The 19,367-nt window shown below is 42.6% G+C and overlaps 1 protein-coding gene across 2 annotated transcripts in view; it reads right to left on the bottom strand.

Moving 5' to 3' along the window:
* Positions 1-7,026: 7,026 nt before the first annotated feature.
* TSHZ2 (teashirt zinc finger homeobox 2) overlaps positions 7,027-19,367 on the bottom strand; it is a 449,031-nt gene continuing 436,690 nt past the window's right edge. For both annotated transcript variants that reach the window (XM_012803923.2, XM_023511928.1), the window contains one exon: positions 7,027-7,394. The gene's annotated coding sequence lies outside the window, so the exon portion shown is untranslated. The remainder of the gene's footprint in view (positions 7,395-19,367) is intronic.

Here is a 19,367-nt window from a genome sequence, read left to right as displayed (position 1 = left end):
ACAGTTCTCAAAGTAGAATGATTCTTCCTTAAAAAAAAAAAAAGAAAACTTCAGATGTAAAAAATAATGGCTTTTGTGATATAATGTAAGGGTTTTCTTTGTCTCTACCTTTAGAATTTCTTTCTAGTGATAAAACTATATTAAAAAAAACAAACCCTCTCTGCAGATCATTTCAATGCCGTGGCATCATTCAAGGCATACATCTTAAGAGCGTCCCCACACAGTCATCTTTATTCAGCGAGGAGCTGCTCTGAGTGTTTCTTTTACCTGATTTAAGTTATATGGGATATCAGGACCCGATTGTTCATAATTAGGAGGGGTGACAGGCTGGTGGCACCAAGGGACCAAAGAAGAAGCACCTTTTCTGGAAAATCACGTTTTTTTTTTTTTTTTTTGGAACTGGAACGCTCTCCTTTCCAGCTGGGCTTTTTGTCTTTGGGCAGTGACAAGGCAGCAAAGCCTTTGGAAATTTGCAAGCAGTGACTGCACTGGGAACTAATATTCAGGAGGTGTCAGAGACATTGTGGCCAGCCAAGGGAAGAATTTTCCAGATCCCAGAGAAGTGGGCACAGATGCTGATCTGTGATGAATCTGTTTGGCCACAGGGTGGTATAATCTTCCTAGCAGAAAAGTTATTGTTTTTTTTTTTTTCCCATTTTCATTGCAAGGACAATTTATAATCATCAAAAACAAGTGAAACATGGTTTTGATTAAAACAGCCTGTTGGCTCAATAATCTCTGTAATTTTAAAAACATCCTTAATGCAGAAGAAGAACACGCCGATGTCAGGAATGGCCTGGGGCCCTATTACAACAGCAACCGAATAAATAAGGAGAGGAATCTCGGGGTCATAAAAACAAAATTAAGCTAATGTTTCAAATTTTGACAATTATGAATTCTTCCTCTAAGAAGACATTAAAAAAATTTTTTTTTCAGGCACTATTAGATAAAATACAAAGAGGATAATTCTACATGGATGAGTTTACAGTCTTCCCACGGGGTAAAGCATGCCTTTAATGGAAAACTCTGAGCGAGGACGCTGGTTCCTCCCGAGATCCGGCAACTGGATGGGACTCATGCAGACAGACAAGCTTGGTTCTTATAATTTCTTTGTAAACTCGGGCCTAATTCTTTCATAAGCTATTGAAAGAGAATGATCAGAAAAAAAAAAATTACAAGCATATTTTTTTTTTTTCTATACAAAAGAATCCCCATTATGGGCCAGTTTGGTAGGAAACAGAAACAAGCAAATATAACAAAATCTGTGTTCATACATGGCAATATAGTTAGTATATACAAATATGTACAGTATAAAAATGCACGGAAGGCTTACGTTCCCAGCCATCCAAGCTGCATTGTACTCAAGAAAAACAGCCTGGTTTTTCTTCCTAGGGTACAGGCGAATGTATTATATACAGCATGCAGGCAGTAGAAAATTAGTGCGCTTACACAGGCACATTCTACAGGTACGGTCGCAGCCATTTTTCTCTGAAAATGACTGGTCTGTTTTCTGAATATAAAAATGTGTTTGCCTTTCTTCACTGGCAAATAAGCACTTTCCTTCAGAGCGAGGATGCACGTAACCCTTGAAACTCACTCTGACCCCTCCCCTCACCGCCCTTTCTAAAAAGAAAGAAAGAAACAAACAAAATCGAGCCTTAACGCAAGAGAGCAAAGGTAATGTAATGTAGACGTGTGTGATCCCAGATTTCCCAAAAAGCTACAAGAGCTCTGCACAGCCAGAATTGGCGAACCATGAAGAGTCAACCCTCTTCTTGATGCTAAAGGGGTTTGGAAGTTGATGGCCAGCAGGGCCTGGTCGTTAGAAATTAAAGTTGAAAGGGATTAGAAGGATATCATCGAAGACCAAGAAGTATATTGTAACCTGGGATATTATGACTTGTAAGAACCCTGAGCCAAATGAGAATTGTTTCCTATGTCAGCATTTTTTTTTTGGGGGGGACTTGCATTGCACATTCTAGCATGTCATGTGTCAGAAAGCCAAAATATTGTGTTGTAAAACTGGAATGTTTCTTTAGTCTTTCTCTCAATGCAGACTGGGCACAGTTTCTATTTCTCTGTAGACCGGTTGAACTTTGTGTACTTAAAAAATATACATACCCATTTATAATTCCTGAATGTTACAGGGCTCATTTAGAAAGGGAAAGTATTGCTGCACGAAGTCTTTGCTTTTGGGACATAAGCATACGATTGTTCAAGTTCTGCTAACATTAGTCTGTGCCTGGGGACTGATATCCAAATGCAGGTTTCAGGTTCAAGATAATGCAGTGAACACACTGGATGTATTTTCTAAGGGGGATGAGGGGCGTGGTTAGGTTTTTTTTTTTTTTAATCATGCATTTGTTCAAATTTTTCAACTTCCCCTGGGGGTTTTCACCCGAAAGTGATTACTTGCATTTCCAAAAGCTGTTTTAAGCAAATCAACACGATCCAAAGGGCTGCAAGGATTTGATTTGTCTTTTTCGAACTGCCTGTGTTTTAAAAGGCCTTAATGATAATCATATGGCGATTGGGAAAATCATCCGTATGTCAAAGGGTGTCGTTCCTTGGAAGAGCCATTTTACTTGGAATATATTTTTCCAAAGGAAATGGGCAGAATCCTGTTGCAGAAATAGCGTTCCACCTGGTACCAGCATTTTAAAACAGTCCTATTCTAATCCATAAAACATTTCTAGTTTTCCCTGAAGCTTGGGCTGCCTTGCGCATGAATAATTTTTGGAGAAACACCCACGCCCGTTAGCCCATTGTTCCTAACTATTGGAAGAAGATTAACTAGAGCCTGGAAATTGTATATCTGTGTATATGCTTCTGAATCTGTCACAGGGAACCAAAGGAGATAAGTGGCTTTTACTTTGGAGGAAGAGGTAAAATTCGCCTGTAGAAATTCTAAAGATGATTCACAAGTTTCAAAATGTTTAATGCTTTCCTACAATGGAAACATGTTTCTCTGTCTGGGGGGATGGAAATCTGTATCTCTTTCTCCAACTCAATCTTTGTCTAAAAGTATTTCACAGATATTTTGAGAAAGTGTCACATAAAGGAAGGGAGAAAATGAAATTAGCATTTTAACATCTCATGGGGGAAAAAATAAACCGAAAGTTCAGGTTTTTTTTTTTTTTTCCTAATGCATGTTCAAAATAGATACCACTTTTATTACTCTTTAGAACTACACGTGTGTATGTGTGTGTGTCTTAAAGCCTTCAATATATTTGCTTTTTGTTATTATTTTAGTGTTCATCTACCCATGACTATTCTGGTTGCAGAGAAGAAAGGATAATGTGAAAATGACATTTTTTATGGTTTTTTTTAAAAAAAAAAAAACAAAAATATGTAACAAGCTTAAAACATGAAACTTGATGAAAAAGAAAAGGTTTGAACGCAGTCGGATAACCGGGGAAGTGACAGATGGGAAAGCCAGAGAATGAAAGCACCTGGTAAGACCCGTGATCTTTGGATTTTACAGGGAAAAGTTTCAGAATAGCACAGACTCCTAACCGCCGTACGGCCCACAAACCCTGGAAAATAACAGTGAAATTCACATATATACACAGACACCCAAACGGTCTTCACACGCACCTCTTCGTGCCTTAAACCAGAGTTTCATGAATTCTTCCCAAATAGTCGCTGCCTTTGTTTTCTGCGTCTCCACTAAGTTCAGTGTTTTGGTGCATATGAGATTAATTATGCAAGATTCAAACAACAGAACAGGCACATTTGGGGGGCGAGTTTTAAGAAATCCATTTGTGACCTGAAAAAAATCCTGCGGGGACTATCTGGGCTATCCAATTTATTCCGTGATTATATTCTGTCTTCAGGTCTTGACCTATTTTTAAGCCATTTCCTCCCTCTATGCTTTTCAGAAGGAAAATTCCTTATTCTGAAATATGATTATTTTGACTCTTTGTAAACCCTGCCGCTCAGATGTCTCGGTGTCAGCTACTTTGGGGAGCTCCTGGAAACAACAGGAAGGCTGAGACTCATGTGAAATGTTCACTGCCGCCTCTCTGGGTGCCTAGAAGTGTCCCTTGTCCACACACAGTAGGGGCCCAATGCTATTGTTAAATGGATTTTCTAAATAAATGGTGTTTCCTGTTGTGCTTCGTGCCCCCAGGGTTTGCTACAGAGTGTACATTTGGGGGATTTGCTGTACTCCAAAATGGGGCCAAATCCATAAAGTTTAAATTTTACATATAATTTTTTGAATGGACATTTCAATTTGCAGCTGGTTGGTGGCCTTCGCTGGAAGGAAGGCTAGGGAGGCAAAAGGTCATCTCTCTCACTGGTCCCAAGTGGTGGCAGGATGGAGCTACTCAAAGGTAATTTGCATATTTGCATGTCATTCTTTCTTTCTGATTCCAAAGTCCTAACTTAGCAGAACTGCATTTTATTCAGAGAAAGGCAGGCGGTAGTACAAAGGGAATTTAAAAACATTCTCCCAAGTTCATGTTTTGAGTGTTTTTCCTCCAGAAAGAAGTTTCTAGAAGACTCACAGGGCTTGCCAAATGAAGACAGGCCAGGTCTCTAGGAATATAGTGAGAGCTGTGTGCATGTCACAGTGCCAGCCCAGACGGGGGTTTCTAAGGAGAACATTAGCAGCCTTCCCCTCAGCAGTGACATTCATGGTTGCCAAGTGACGATTCAGGAATCTTACCAAATTTATCAGTGTTCTTGCCTCTTGCCTCCCACCCTACCCCACCATAGAAACTGCACTAACAAAACCATATAGATTATACGCTGAAGCAGATGATTTATTTTTTCTCTCTTCGAAGGAAACAATTTCCATGGAGTTGAGAATTGTATTGTTTCCCCCCTGGCTGGAGCAAGAGCTTAAGAATTTGCTTTTGGGCAGTTGCGGTAGGATCTCAGTTCTGTAACTTTACCTGGTAAGACTGGACAGGAGCAGGCCATTTTTTAACAGCTTTAAGAATCCTCCCCCTTCCCCCATGCTAATGCACGGGTTTTCTTTTTTTTTTTTTTTTTTTTTTTTTTTTATTTTTTTTTTTTTTTTTTTTTTTTTTTTTTGCAGTTTCTGGCCAGGGCTGGGTTTGAACCCACCACCTCCAGCATATGGGGCCAGCGCCCTACCCCTTTGAGCCACAGGGCCACCCCCCGGGTTTTCTTTTAATAGAATTTTGTTGGTGAAGGACGGTGCTCGGTAGAGTCCACCCTTCAATCTCAACCCATCCGAAGACTGTTCCTTTCCAGTTGAGCTCCATTCATTTCTGGTTGAATAGGTTAAGCAAAGACAGACCTCGCTGTTCTCAATTCACTTTATGATCCTCCCATCATAAAAAATAATATCAGCACCTTGCTTTTCATGTCAGAACTACATTTGAGCCGCTATTCCCTATGCCCATGAGTAAATCCCATAAAAGCCGCCCCGTTGTACTGTTGCTATTTTTCCTTGTGGGTGATTGATTGATGGATGAGTGCTGACACTTCAATGAAGCTATTTCGACTGCCATCTCAATCCGATGATGTGAGGGGTATATTTCCTGTCCATGCCTCATTACTTCAGAATGACATTCCTGGAACTTCATTTACTTTTCCCCTCCTTCCCCGAAGCACCATATTTTTTCCCATCTAGGTTATGCACGCCATAAAAAAAGCAATTTGCTATTACATGTGGCATAAGGGCAACCCTTTCCCTAGGAGGTAAATAAGAAGTTTTTTTGTGTGTGTTCTGTTTTAAATCCCAAAGTTGAATTGAGGGATCAGGTCAAAATTTCCCAAACCATTCCAATAGGCAGCCTCCATGAGAAAGAGTGAGGAGGAGATTATCTGGCTAGATTCTGTCAGCATTGAGATTTTTTTTTTTTTTTGCACAACCCTGGTAATTAAAGCAACAACACAAAATATTTCTTTTGTTTCAGAGTCATCTAGTTCCTCATGTTGCGCTTAGAAGAGTATGAATATTTCACCTATAGCTGAGTAGCAATTTACAACATAATCCAGACTTATTTGTCCTTTGAGAATAAGGAAATTCATTGTTTAAATGCATTGATGGATTTATCTGTTACAGGTTGCTTTCAGTTGTACAGAAAATGCTTGACCGGAGTCAACAGGTCTACCCCTCTATTTTCAAACTGGGCACTAGGTATGCAAGACTTTTAATATTAAACCATGCTCTTAGCTTTTTCAAGTTGACTTAGGACCTGATTTTAATCTGTGTAATACAGTATTCCCGTTAATAATAACGTATAATTAAGACATCCGTTAAAAATCCATAACGTTAATTTAATGGAGAAAATCTAATACAGTTCTATTGGAATTTTTACGTTAAATTAACTTTAACGGGCTTTTAATGGATGTCTTAATTAGATCTCATTATTAACGGGAATATTCCACAAATTAAAATTGGGCCCTCAAAGTTTTAATGAAAAAAGTTGCAAGAACACATTTAAAACGGACACCCCATTTCATGCTTTCTGTTGCTTCTAAACCGAGGCTGTATTTCAGATCCCATAAACAACTGGTCCTACGGAAAGAGATGACCGGAGAAGCCTGCTGCTGAACTTTCCACCCTGCAGTGATCCCGTCTTGCTTTCTCCCAGATTCTGCATCTCACCAATTCCCCCATTTGCAGGCCTCCTAGGACAGCCATGCAAGCTTAAGACCTTTTTTTTTTTTAACCAATCAAGATAACCACGCTGATAAAATGCTCCCCACTGCAGGAGAGAAAGTCTTTGGCAGCAACATGGTTAAGCCTAACTCTGTGAAGAACTTTCACAGAAGATGAACAGTGTTCAGAGGTTGTCTTGGCTCAAACTCTGGTTTAACTTAATGATTCTTCCACTTTGCAGGGATTAATGGCTCCCTAGTGCAGGGGCAGGACTGGGCAATCCAGGTGCAACCGTAATTGTTACACTGAACAGAAACATTTCCTTTAGACAAACGTTCCCAGGGGGCTTATAAATAGGAAACGGACATTACCATGAAAAGTAAGCTTCCAAGCGTCCACCCTGAGTGCAGCCCACTTGGACATGAAGCTATGAAGACTTGACTCCCCACCCCTTCCTGTTACAAACAGAGGAAATAAGTACAGCAGTGTTCTCAGTCATTATTTTTCCTCGGTGGCACTTTGTTTCCTTGTGACAGTGAAAAGGGGACAGCGGAGAGAAGACAGCCCCATTGCAGTTTATCAATGAAAATCTAATATCATCCGTAAGCAGAGAAGTGGAAATCAATACTTCATTACCAAATCGTTAGTGAGGATGAAGAGAAATGGCTGGGGTGATTTTTTTTTTTTTTTTTTTTGGCGGGTCTTCTTGGAGCCAGGGTGTCAGGACTTGTTCAGTGAGTTCAATGTCAGAAGCAGGGTGGTGCAGAGTGAGGGGCATCCAGGCTGGAAAGTTGAAACTAAGGCATTTGTCCTGTAACGGGAATCAGAACAACAGAAAAAGACGCATTATTTTCTGAGGTGTAGCCCAGGTGATCATTTCCCCGGGGTAGTCAGATTGCCCAGCCGTACCACAGATTTGTACTCACGTTCTGGTAGAGTCGTAGTTAAACCTAGTCTAGGGTCTGATATAATTAATCCAACGATGGGAAGTAAGAAAGAAGAGCCAGTGTAGGGGATTAATAGAACATTTAAAATATAATAAGTGTAAGAGGTGTTTGTATACCTGTGTTCATATCAATATTATTCATGTTAGCCAAAAGGCAAAAAAGCAACCCCAGGGGCCACTGATGGATGACTGGATAAACCAATATTTACATGCAATAGAAAACTCAGCCTTAAAGAAGAAAGAAATTATGAAACATGGTATAACCTGGGCGAACCGTGAGGACATTAAGGTAAGTGAAAAGAAGCCCGTGACGAAAAGAGAAATCTCCTGTGAGTTCACCTGCATCAGGTATCTAGTCAAACACATAGAAACGGAGGAATAGTGATTGCCAGGGCTTGACGGGAGGTGAGTGAATTCTTGTTTGATGGGTACAGCGGTTCGGTTTTGTAAGATACCCAATTCTAGAGATGGCTGTTAGTTTGGGGCGTATAACAGTGTGAGTGTATTTAACAACTACTGAATGGTGCACTTAAAAATGGTTAAACTGATCTATGTTATGTGATGTGTATTTTACCACAATTTAAACTAAAACCATATACTGTGTTTTTTTCATTAGAAAGTGTTTTGAAAAAAATAACAAAAGAAATTAACCTCTGGCCCCACTGCCCAGAAAAAGCTCCCATTCACGTTCTGCTGTATTTCCTTCTGGTTTTTTCTCTTCCCTCGGATTTTCTTGGGTTTACTTTGTTGTAGGTTACTGGCTGTCTGATACACCTGTCTGTATTTTTTCACCGGAAAGCATCGCTGGAAACAGCTTTGTGAGTTCTATCACATACGCAATCACCGTGCTTAACCCTTCTTGCGATATCGGACATTTAATTTGCTTTCAATTTTATTCAATAATATAAAACACTCTGATGAATATCTCTGTGCTTAAAGCGTTTCCATATGCGGGCATATTTTAAGAGGCTTAAAATGCCTAAGTGTGGAATTCCTGTCACATTTTTGTTGGGAGGAAGCGCTGCTTAAAATTCCCCAGGTGAGTTCCCCCCCCCAAACTTTGGCATTTGGGTTCCTACGTGGGAAGCGTGTAATTCCCATCAGCCCAATCTGACCTGGAGTCGCTTGTTTACCACTTGTTATTTAGCAGTAGTGTTCATTTCAATGAGAAAAACCACCTTGAACTTCAGTATAATTAGTGTTTTTAGAAAGAGAAAGCTTCCAAGTTTTAGTAGAAGAAAGATAAATTATTATAACGCTTGATGTGTGTACAGAAGTCGCACACGAGATAATCATAATAGACGTTTTAAACAATCCCTTGGTAAGGAATAGCACGACCACTCTACTAGCAGCCCGTTCTGATACCTACCAAATTCTAGTCACTGGACACACATTACCAATAACTCAGGAAACATTTTAAAAATGAGAGAGAAAAACATTTCATAGAGATCAGGGACTTGACCAAGGTCACTCATCTAACAGCAAGTAGAGAATGTCTTGACCTGTGGGCCTTCCCACTCTGGAGCTTCTGAGCTCAGCTCAGCCTGCCTCGGTGGCAGATGAACTCTGAGGTCGCCACTAGTGGAGGACACCGTTTCTTTTTGACATTAGGTCTGCACTTGAGAGAAAAAGGGTCCCTGGTAGTCTTTGCTTTGACGCGGTTGGGACATCCCTGGCAGATTTAGAAACTGGAAGTAGAGGGTGGTGCCTGTGGCTCAAAGGAGTAGGATACCAGCCCTATATACTGGAGGTGGCAGGTTCAAACCCGGCCCCAGCCAAAAACTGCAAAAAAAAAAAAGAAACTGGAAGTAGGATGGTCATGTCTTTAGAAGAAGGCAGAGGGGTCAAAAAAAGAGAAAGAGAGGAAAGGCCAGAAACTGCAGCCCTGTGATTCTGAGACAGAGGGAAGTCCTGGCTGCGGGTGTGGTTTGCACACGGGTACTCTAGGGCACCTTACCTTTCTCCTTGATCACCATAGGAAAGTGATACCAATTTTATAGAACCTTGTTTGACTTATCACTTCCATGAAGTGGCTTTAGATTTGACTATCAGGCTTTTCTAGCTGAGTTTCTCTTAAGGCATAGTTCCCTTCCTGGAAGTTCACAGTATGTATTAGCATGTTAAGGACGCTGAGAAATGCTGCTGTCTAAACTAACCCAAACACACAGTCCACCTTAACTGTCCACCTTAACCCAGTGCTTGCCAGATTTGTTAGGTAACCCCTTCCCTACAAAAGACAAATACACTTAGGTGCTGTTTTCTGCAAAAGCAACCTTCGTACAGATTCATGGGCAAAAACAAAGGAAGTGGTTCAGGTCTTCAGAGCTCCGTCCTCATTTTATTACTGACTTTCTGTGATTCTTTGCTGAGGTGATTTGGCTTTTTAGGGCCTCAGCATGAAAGGATTTTGTTGTAGTGACAATCTGACATGTTCTGAGTGTGTATGCTCTGCTATCCGTGTTAAATTCACGGTGCACCTCCTGTCAGCTTTGCCGTGACGTAGTGCGGGAGGTCATAGTGACTACCTTTTCCAGCCTAGAAAACAGAGAAGTGAAACCAGAAGGTTTGCAGTCATTCTGGTCTCTTAAACTGTGGTTTCTTCTATGGCCTGTAATGGTTTGGTAATGTTTTAAAGTATTAAACATGGCCATTATTCATAATTTAGAGGCATTTCCCCAAGAGTATCTGAGTACAGTTACTCTTAAAACCTGGCTGTGAGGCTGTTTCTATCTGGGACCCCACAACGATTGACAGAAGTGGCAGGTTCTTCAGAAGGTCGGTGTTCTTTTCTTGGGAGAATGCTAGAGAGAATACCTGAATCTCGGGCCACTTTGGGGCAACATGCTATTAAAGGAAATTATTCTTTCTCTTAAGGGAGGAACAAAAACATGATTTTCCTCGGTGCCTAAAGATGAGATCCTGACAGATAATTAAAACTCGAAAATGAAGGAAGGGAGAGACCCAGCTTTGCCGTTACGTCTGTGTGTGTGTGGTGTGTTGAGCGACTACTATAGAAAGAAAACAGAAATAAATAAAAATTTTAATTACATATCTAAAAAGTCATTGGCGATGTTCATTAAGTAGAGTTTGTGAAGGAGAGCCAGGCGAAAAGATGTAATTATTTTTGTATTAATTACAGAGCTACCAGCAGACGGGTGGGATTATATACACTCTAAGTTGGCCGTGCCAGAGATTTTAATCCCCTGGCAAAAGATTTGGGTTGGCTCTTCCTGGCCCCCTGGCCACAGCGGGCCCTGCCTGCCCTCCTCTTTTCTCTGTTGCTGCTCTTAGGGTACACCATGGTCCTCAGAGTGTGTGTTTTGGGGGTTGCTATAAGGATGGGGCCTGGGAGGGTGAGGCACCTGGTACATGTGTGGGATGGTTTTATACCAGGTGGTACCTTTCTTCATCCTGAACCATTCTGAAAATCTCTCTGCAGGCCATGTCTTCTCAGAATCACCACTATTAATATTTTGAGCCAGATCATTCTCGGTTGAGGGAGACCATCCTGTACACTGTAGGATGTTTAGCAGAATCCTTAGCCTCTACCCTCCAGATTCCAGAAGCAACCCCTTACCTCCCAGTGGTGACAACCCCAAATCTCTCTAGACATTGTCAATTGTCCCTTGGTGATGGATGGCAAAAGTGTCCTTAGTTCAAAACCTTTTTACAATGTTCTGAGGCTGGAACTTACCTCTGTTTTACACTGTTTAGCTCGCACTGAAATGAAGCTTATCTAACCAAGAGAAGCTGTATTTTATTTGGAATCTTTTTTTTTTTTTTTTTTTTTTTGAGACAGAACCTCAAGCTGTCACCCTGGGTAGAGTGCTGTGGCATCACAGCTCACAGCAACCTCCAACTCCTGGGCTCAATCGAGTCTCCTGCCTCAGCCTCCCAAGTAGCTGGGACCACAGGCGCCTGCCTGGCTATTTTTTTTGGTTGCAGCCATCATTGTTGTTTGGTGAGCCTGGGCTGGATTTGAACCTGCCACCTTAGGTGTATGTGGCTGGCACCTTAGCCACTTGAGCCACAGGTGCTGAGCCTTATTTGGAATCTTAATGGGAGTTATTTGCTGTTTTAGAAAACAAAGTCGCCTTTGGCCCCGCTATTCCTGCTACTGGAGGTCCCATTCAGCCCACCCAGACTGATCTGCATTCATTGCTAACTTGTTTGGGGTACGTCTCCCGATGGGGGCTCACATCTGACTTCCTCACTGTGTCTTCCAGGCCCTCCTTACTCTGAGGATGGGACACAGAACAGCAACATGGATATCACCTGGGAACTTGCCAGAAATGCAGGAGGCTGGCCCACTCCAACCGGCTGATCCAGAATCCAGATTGTAACGGGAAGCTCCTGACTCCTATGCATGCTCAGTGTGAGACACCCCAGTCTGGAGCCGTTTGGGGGCCCCAAGGCCCTCCCTTTCTTTCTGATTGTATCCTCATGGTCTTAGGTGATTTCTTTCTGAAGTTATGTGTGTAGGCTGGTCATTGGATCTATGAACTTTATTTCAGGATGGTAAAAGGGCGGTTATGAAATACCTGTCCTGCTGAGTCAAAACTGGGCCAGCAGGGCGGTGCCTGTGGCTCAAAGGAGTAGGGCTCTGGCACCATAGGCTGGAGGTGGTGGGTTCAAACCCACCCTGGCCAAAAACTGCAAACCCCTCCCCCAAAAAACTGGGTCTGCAAAGGTGGTGGAACCTGCCCTGTATGAGCTCCTCTCAGGCAGCTCCTTCCAGTTCTATAATGTGAAATACCATCCAGCAGCTCAGGACTGTGAGTCCCAGATCCACACACCTAACTGGCTGGCTTCTTGGCGTCTCCGCGTGGATATCTTGCTGCTACCTCCATGAAACTTTTCCTACGGCAGAGCGCATGCGTCCCCCCAGCCCCGCTCCTGTCCCCCTCTAGTGCACCTCTTCACAGGAACTGGACCCTCAGATGACTCAAGTGCTCTGCCAGAAAGTCGGGTCATCCCTGGCATTGCTCTCTCTCTTTCCCCGTATCCAAGTACTCCTCCAAACTCTGTCCCCATCTCCACCTCCAGTGGAGGTGAGTATCTTCCCCAGATGACCTTGGTTTTCTCTCACTGGGCTCCTGTAGTCCCACTCTGTGTCCCTCCAGTCATTTATTATATGGTAAACAAAATGAGCTGTTGAAAACTTAAATTGGATGAGACCAGTCACTCCTTCTTCCTCCCAGTTCAGAATCCTTCAATGTCCTTTACCGCCCTTATTAAAAAAAAAAAAAAAATCTGTTTTTCCAAAACTCCCTGCCTAATCTGCCTCACCCACCTCTCTGACTTAACCTGGGTCCCAGGTAGCTGCTTGGTGACACATCCCAGGGCGCTTGGCCTTTTGGAAGCCCCTGAAGTGTGCTGCAGGGTCCTGGCAGGTGCTGTTCCCTCTGCCTAGAATGCTGTTCCCCTCGCTCTCTATTTGGCTAACACCTTCTCACCCTTGAGGTCTCAGTTCAAATGTCACTTTCTCGGAGCTATCTTCTCATTCGCACGGGACTTAACTAAATCCTTTTGTGATAATCATGTATCAAGCTTTTATGTTAGACTGAGGAGGCGTACTGTAGTTTACAGACATTATATACATGTATATAATAAAATATATATAGTGTACTGTACAAACATTATATACACGCATATAAACCCCGGGGGGGGGGGTGGCTGTGTGCATTTTGACCACAGCACTGCCCCAAACATGAGATCCAATGTCTGTCTCATGGTACTTGATCAACATTCATTGTGTGAATGGAGCCCTGAAGACAATGAATTGAAGTCTATCTCTTCCAACATGGAAAACGATAGGGATTTTTTTTTGAGACAGAACCTCAAGCTGTCACCCTGGGTAGAGTGCTGTGGCATCACAGCTCACAGCAACCTCCAACTCCTGGGCTCAAGCAATTCTCCTGCTTCCAGCTCCCAAGTAGCTGGGACTACAGGTGCCAGCCACAGCGCCCGGCTATTTTTTGGTCACAGCTGTCATTGTTGTTTGGCGGGCCTGGGCTGGATTCGAACCCACCAGCTCAGGTGTATGTGGCTGGCACCTTAGCTGCTGAGTCACAGGCGCCGAGCCTACGACAGGGATTTTAAAGTATTATCACTAAAACAGTACAAAAGAAAAAACCAGATTTACCTAGAATCCTACTTATCTAATTCTAAGAAAGAAAAAACCTCTAGCATGTAAAGCAAGAGATGAGACTGGGATCAGTCCAAGGAAACACAAGCACACACAGGGAAGATTTGCCGTCTATTCCACCTCAAAGAATAATTCAGTCTGCCATTTTGAAGTAATTTACATTTTTTCAAAGACTGTGTGTGTGTGTATATACAAACGCATTCTCTTCTGAAATATGTTGGAGAAATATTAGTACCCCAAAGAGAAAGAGGTTGAAGCCGAGAGAGGTTAAATAATTTTCTCTAATGGTAATTAAGTGATGTGGTCAGGGCACCTGACTCCCAAATTAGGGCTGCTTAAAGCTGTTTGGTTAAAAATGAAGAAAAAAAAAAGTGAAATATAAAAGCTAAAAATATATTAAGTGTTATCATTAAAAGATACCGTGACAAAGAGGCAAAGTAGGAATGGAGACATGATTTTTAACATAATGGGATTATGGAGTAATCCTGGGAGAACCTGCACTGGGAATTTTCAAACTGACTTACAATTTGAAAATCCAAATTGGCCTCCCTACATTGCTGAATTTCATCATTAGTGCTTTGTTTTAACTTTTCTTAAGAGAAAACTCTGGGTGAAGAAATTCTTCAACTTTGGTGGACAAATTTCCCTTCTTAGAACGAGTAAAATACAGAGGCTTGCTTCAATGTCTTGAATGCTTTTGATATGGGAGACACCACTTCATGGGGTAGGTGGATAATATTTTAAAACATTAGCTGATGTGTTTTGTCTTGTCTTAATTCTTTCCTCCCATGTAGATTGCTCCCCCTCTGTAGAAAACAGAGACTAAGACTAATTGTTCTTGGGAAGGGAGGTCACAAAATAAACTAGATGGAACTAAGTTGGTGGATTTCCAGGCCAAGCGAAGGGGTCTTTTTTTTTTTTTTCCTTCTATTAAACCTTAAAGAGATTGAGTCAATGAAAATATTTAAAAGGTATACATTGGTAACATCAGGCTTGTGAATGCAATTTTAGATCCCATCTGTGTACATACATATTTTTCCATTAATCATAGTGGAAATAAGGTATCCAATATTATAGGAAAAAACCCCGAGGTTTGGAAAATTGAAGTGACATACATATATTGTAAGTGAAGCTGAATACTCCAATACTTAACTGGCATATGTACTTTCTTGATCTCAGAGCCTTCCTCTTAACCATTGAACTAATTATTCCTGATGTTGGTCCGATCTGTACCAATAGGACCATTAATTCTTTGTCAAATCGGTTCTTCATCAGACTCTCCAAGAACAGGGAGGTCATACGGTTATTAATCGTGATAGTCTTGTTGGAACATTTAAATGTAGATGGCGTGCGGGTCATAATGGACGTAGTGGAAAATCTCAACTCTCGCCCTCCCCTTTTACAGCACAACTTATCCTAAATTAACCACGTGTCTCAAGTGCGTGATGTGTGCTCCAGGACACTAACCCAACGGCTGCCCATGGCTTTGACGTTGGAGAGTTTAGCTGTGGTGCCAGATCCACTATCTTCTACACTAACCTCTACCTTAGATCACCAACTTTGAGCATTTCATGGAGCGAGCGCATTGGAAATAATTCTCAAAATGGCTCCTTTTTGTCTACTTTATGGGCAACCCTTGAAATGGCTCAAGGTGTCCGCACCAAGTACTGCGTGCACAATGGCTGTTGAATGAGACCAGCAGAAAGAGGATGACATCTTAGACAACAACCCAAATGTCAGGCAGGAAGACGCCGGGCCTCCTGAGAGTGGCGAAAGCTGTCACGAGGTGTCCATGGCGTCCTTACTGTGTGTCAGCTTAGAAAGTGTCCACGGCAGCAGCAAAGCTTGTCCTTAAAGCACACGCGTCAACTGCAGGCTACCCACGTAGTTAAGAAACAGAAATGAAAGGAACGGCATGAGAATCTGCCCTGTGAAAATCTCCTGACAACTAATGATGGGATTATGGAGGCTTAACTGCTGAACAGTTATCCCTAATTATAATCAAAGGTACGTCAATCTAAATAAAAATGATAAGGCAGAGAGAGGCAGCCTCTGCCATCTCCCCCGCCTGCCTCACTTGCCTCTTAACGTGAATCTCTTCTCAGTGTGATGCTTTGACAAAGCGTGGATCGAATAATTATCAAAAAGAGATGGAGTCCAGGGTTAAGTAAAACATATTTTTGCAGGACAGAATGGTTTACTTTTTTCTTTCTAACAGAAAGAATGGTTTCTTTCCGTTTTAAATAGGTGGTTCTTTCAAGGAGTCTCCTATCATCTTTATTGTATCATGAAGGTCAAGAAGGAAGTTTCTTCCCGACACTTTTAGGAAGGGCTTTGCTTATTTTTAAACCCGAATATACATTTTCCTTCTGGAAAAGGGCGTTGCCAGGATGGATCTTTTTGCTTTTGTTACCAGGAAGCTCCGAGTCAATGGGTGGCCCAGTTTATCAGTAGTGTAACCTCTGCAGCCGATAACTGTACATGTCTCTTTTTATTCTCTCTTTGTATTTTCCTTTGGGATAGTTATTAATAGTTTGGCCCTGCCATTTACCAGCTGTGTGACCTTGGAGGAAATGGCTTATCTCTTCTGAATCTAAATTTCCACATCTGCAAAATCAGGATAAGAATAGAACCTTCCACAGATGTTCCTTTGCATACAGTAAGTGCTCAATAAAATGCAGACGTCTTTAGTAATTTCCGTTACTTGTATGATTTGGTTGCATTAGGCATAGGACAGTACCTTCAGAAATGCTCTGTGGAACGAGGTGTAGAATCCATTAAAAAAATACGTACATAAAATTTCTGCTTATGTGTTAGGAATAAGTAGTCATCAGGTCTTAGAAAATAGATGATTCTTGCCTTCTGGAAATTCAAAAAAGTAAGTAGAAGGCAGGTTCTTTACTTGCCACATTAAACAAACGTTGAAAAGAAATCAGCTGTCAATTCGGATGTGAAGCTAAGAAAAGTTTTCCCCTTTTATTAGAAAAAGGATAAAATAGCATTTCAAAACATTTGATGTGGATATTAAGAAGAAGAAAGCAAAAAGCAGTCATAATACCTACCATTTTATTAAGTGCTCATTATACGCTCTGCAATTTAGAAGAGTACCTGACAGGAGATCTCATTGTTTCTGTTTACTGACAAGAAAACAGAGGCTCCGATTGGCTAAGGAACGTAATCAAGGTCAGACAGTTAGCAAGCGCGAGAGCCAGCCTTTAGGCCCAAGTCTGTCTGACTTCAAAGCCTGTTCCCTAACCGGTATTTATTGCTGTCATTGCCACTAACTAGAACCTTCTAAAGGCGCATTGCTGAGCAATGAAAATGAAAAATATATATCACCCCAAATGATAAGGATTGAAAAACGGCCTCGCTGTTGTCATCCTTTTAAAAGATAAATGAGACAGATGGCAAAGATCAGGACAGCGTCCCGACAAAGGAAAGGGGAAATGTCCCTGATGGTTTCAATGTCAATTATAACCTCCTGTCCTGCCATTATGCATTTAACACTGGACAATTGTCGTAGATAGTTGCTTGTGGTGTATGGCCGCAGAGGAGAAAAGGAGGCAGTTTCCCTGGACCCGTTTTTATCGGCCACGTTCATAGACTCCAAAGGAGCACTTAAATTGTTTGAAAGAGGTCTACACGCTGGCGAACACCACCGTAAACCACCCGGACAGCTTAAAGCCCAAACCGCCGCCGCCGTGATTCACAACGGAACCCATCTTCCCTAAGTGGAGCGTGGGGCCGAGTGTTATTTATTGCCGCTAACTTACGACCGAACGAGATTCGCTGTGTGGACGCAGCTGGGGGACTTGCCTGCTGCCTCAGATGTGAGTTGTTGGTACTTCGGACGGACACCAGCCCTCCAAGGATGGAAAATAAACAAGGTAGACTTTTTTGTAACCGTTGTGATTATGTGTCTAAGCTCGTAGCGGGGCTGTTGGCTGTTGTGTCTACACTGGAAAAGGGGGTTAGTGGGTTGGATCATGCATTATTCAGGCAAACCCTGCTTTCTAAGAAGAATTTGCATTCATTTTAATGATGGTTTTCATTTATTGGGTACCTACCCTTTGCCTGAAGCTTGACTGCTGCTTTTTTATTTAATTCATGTAATAATCCCCAAGGGACGCTCTTGGGAACTCAGATCAGAAAATGGAGCAATGGAGCTTTAAATAACAGGACCAAGATGATAGGCCTGGGAAGTGACAGAGCTGGGATCTGAACTCAGATTTCTCCGTCAACAAAGCACCACTCGGCTTCCTAATAGTAACTATTACCCTTTACGGATTAGATTGTTACCGGTCATTACCAATCTTTACAAAAGAGTGGTGAAATAGGAGTGATTTCTTTCCCTTTATGAAGGAAGTTACAGGAGGCTGAATCGGCCTCTCCACCTACACAGCTGTTGCCCTGTAAAGCTGGAATGAAATCAAGGTTTGTTGAATCCCAAACCTTGGGCACATCTGACTCCACCAGGGTTTTCTGAAGTATGCTGCAGAGAACCTGAGGCTCTCAAGATGATCCAAGAAAAAGCATCCATGTATACGTATTTTATTTTTTATTTTTTTAGATTTTTTTTTTTTTTGAGACAGAGCCTCAAGCTGTCCCCCTTGGTAGAGTGCTGTAGCATCATAGCTCACAGCAACCTCCAACTCCTGGGCTCAAGCGAGTCTCCTGCCTCAGCCTCCCAAGTAGCTGGGACCACAGGTGCCCACCACAATGCCCGGCTATTTTTTGGTTGCAGCTGTTATTGTTGTTTGGTGGCCCTGGGCTGGATTCGAACCTGCCACCTTAGGTGTATGTGGCTGGCACCTTAGTCACTTGAGCCACAGGCTCTGAGCCCACGTATATGTATTTTAAACAAAATTTCTGAAAAACACAAAACTCCTTCCCACCTCAGTCTTTGTTCCTGTTGTGTCCCTGCCCTTCCCGTAACTCTCGCCTACATGGTGCTGATTCCATTCCACACTCACCCTCTGACTTCCACAGCCCATCCTCAGAGAGCTCTTTCCCTATTCCAGAATCTAGCCTAGGTGCCCAGATCTCCTCTCTCTCAGCCCTCACTTGTTGCTAATAATATACTGGTTTGTGTGGATGCTGGATTAATGTGTCGCTCCACTAACCCTCAGGCTGAGCAGGCACAGGCAGCGACTACCTCGTTCAACAGTCTCCGTCATGCCTGGCCTGCAGGTGTCACTCAGGAAGACACAGGAGGTTTTCTCTGGACTTGGCCCATTGTTCTGCCTGTGTAAAGTCAGAGAGAGAAAAGTGCATGGCCTCAGACATTCTTCATCCCCCCACCGTTTTGCAGGTAGTGACATGCAGTCTCAAACTTCACATCCATTGGAGGACAAAGAGGAGGACAGGACCAGAAACACCTGTTAGTTATCACCCCCGTCCGTTCCTGATGGGGAGCCTAAGTGGTTTTTATCCATTATAGCAGGGTCAGTCCTCAAGAAGGAGGAAGAAGCCAAGGCTCAGAGATGCTGAGCAATGTGCCCAAGTTCACAGCTAATAAGTGGCACAGACCTAGCCTCACGTCCAGACCCACTCCACGTGGGAGGCATCTCTGGGTGCCCAGGCCCAGAACTCGTCTGGGGTATGGCCTGGGCACTGGGGTTTTGGAAAGCTGCTCGGGAGGCTCTAAAGGAGTGCCAGGACTGGAAACTGCTTGAGTGTAGAACTGATGC

This window comes from Otolemur garnettii, unplaced genomic scaffold (assembly GCF_000181295.1).
Source record: "Otolemur garnettii isolate 467f Iridium unplaced genomic scaffold, OtoGar3 scaffold00023, whole genome shotgun sequence".
NCBI classification, from domain to species: domain Eukaryota; kingdom Metazoa; phylum Chordata; class Mammalia; order Primates; family Galagidae; genus Otolemur; species Otolemur garnettii.
Note: the sequence above shows the minus strand (reverse complement) of the source record. Positions and strands in the feature narration are given on the sequence as shown.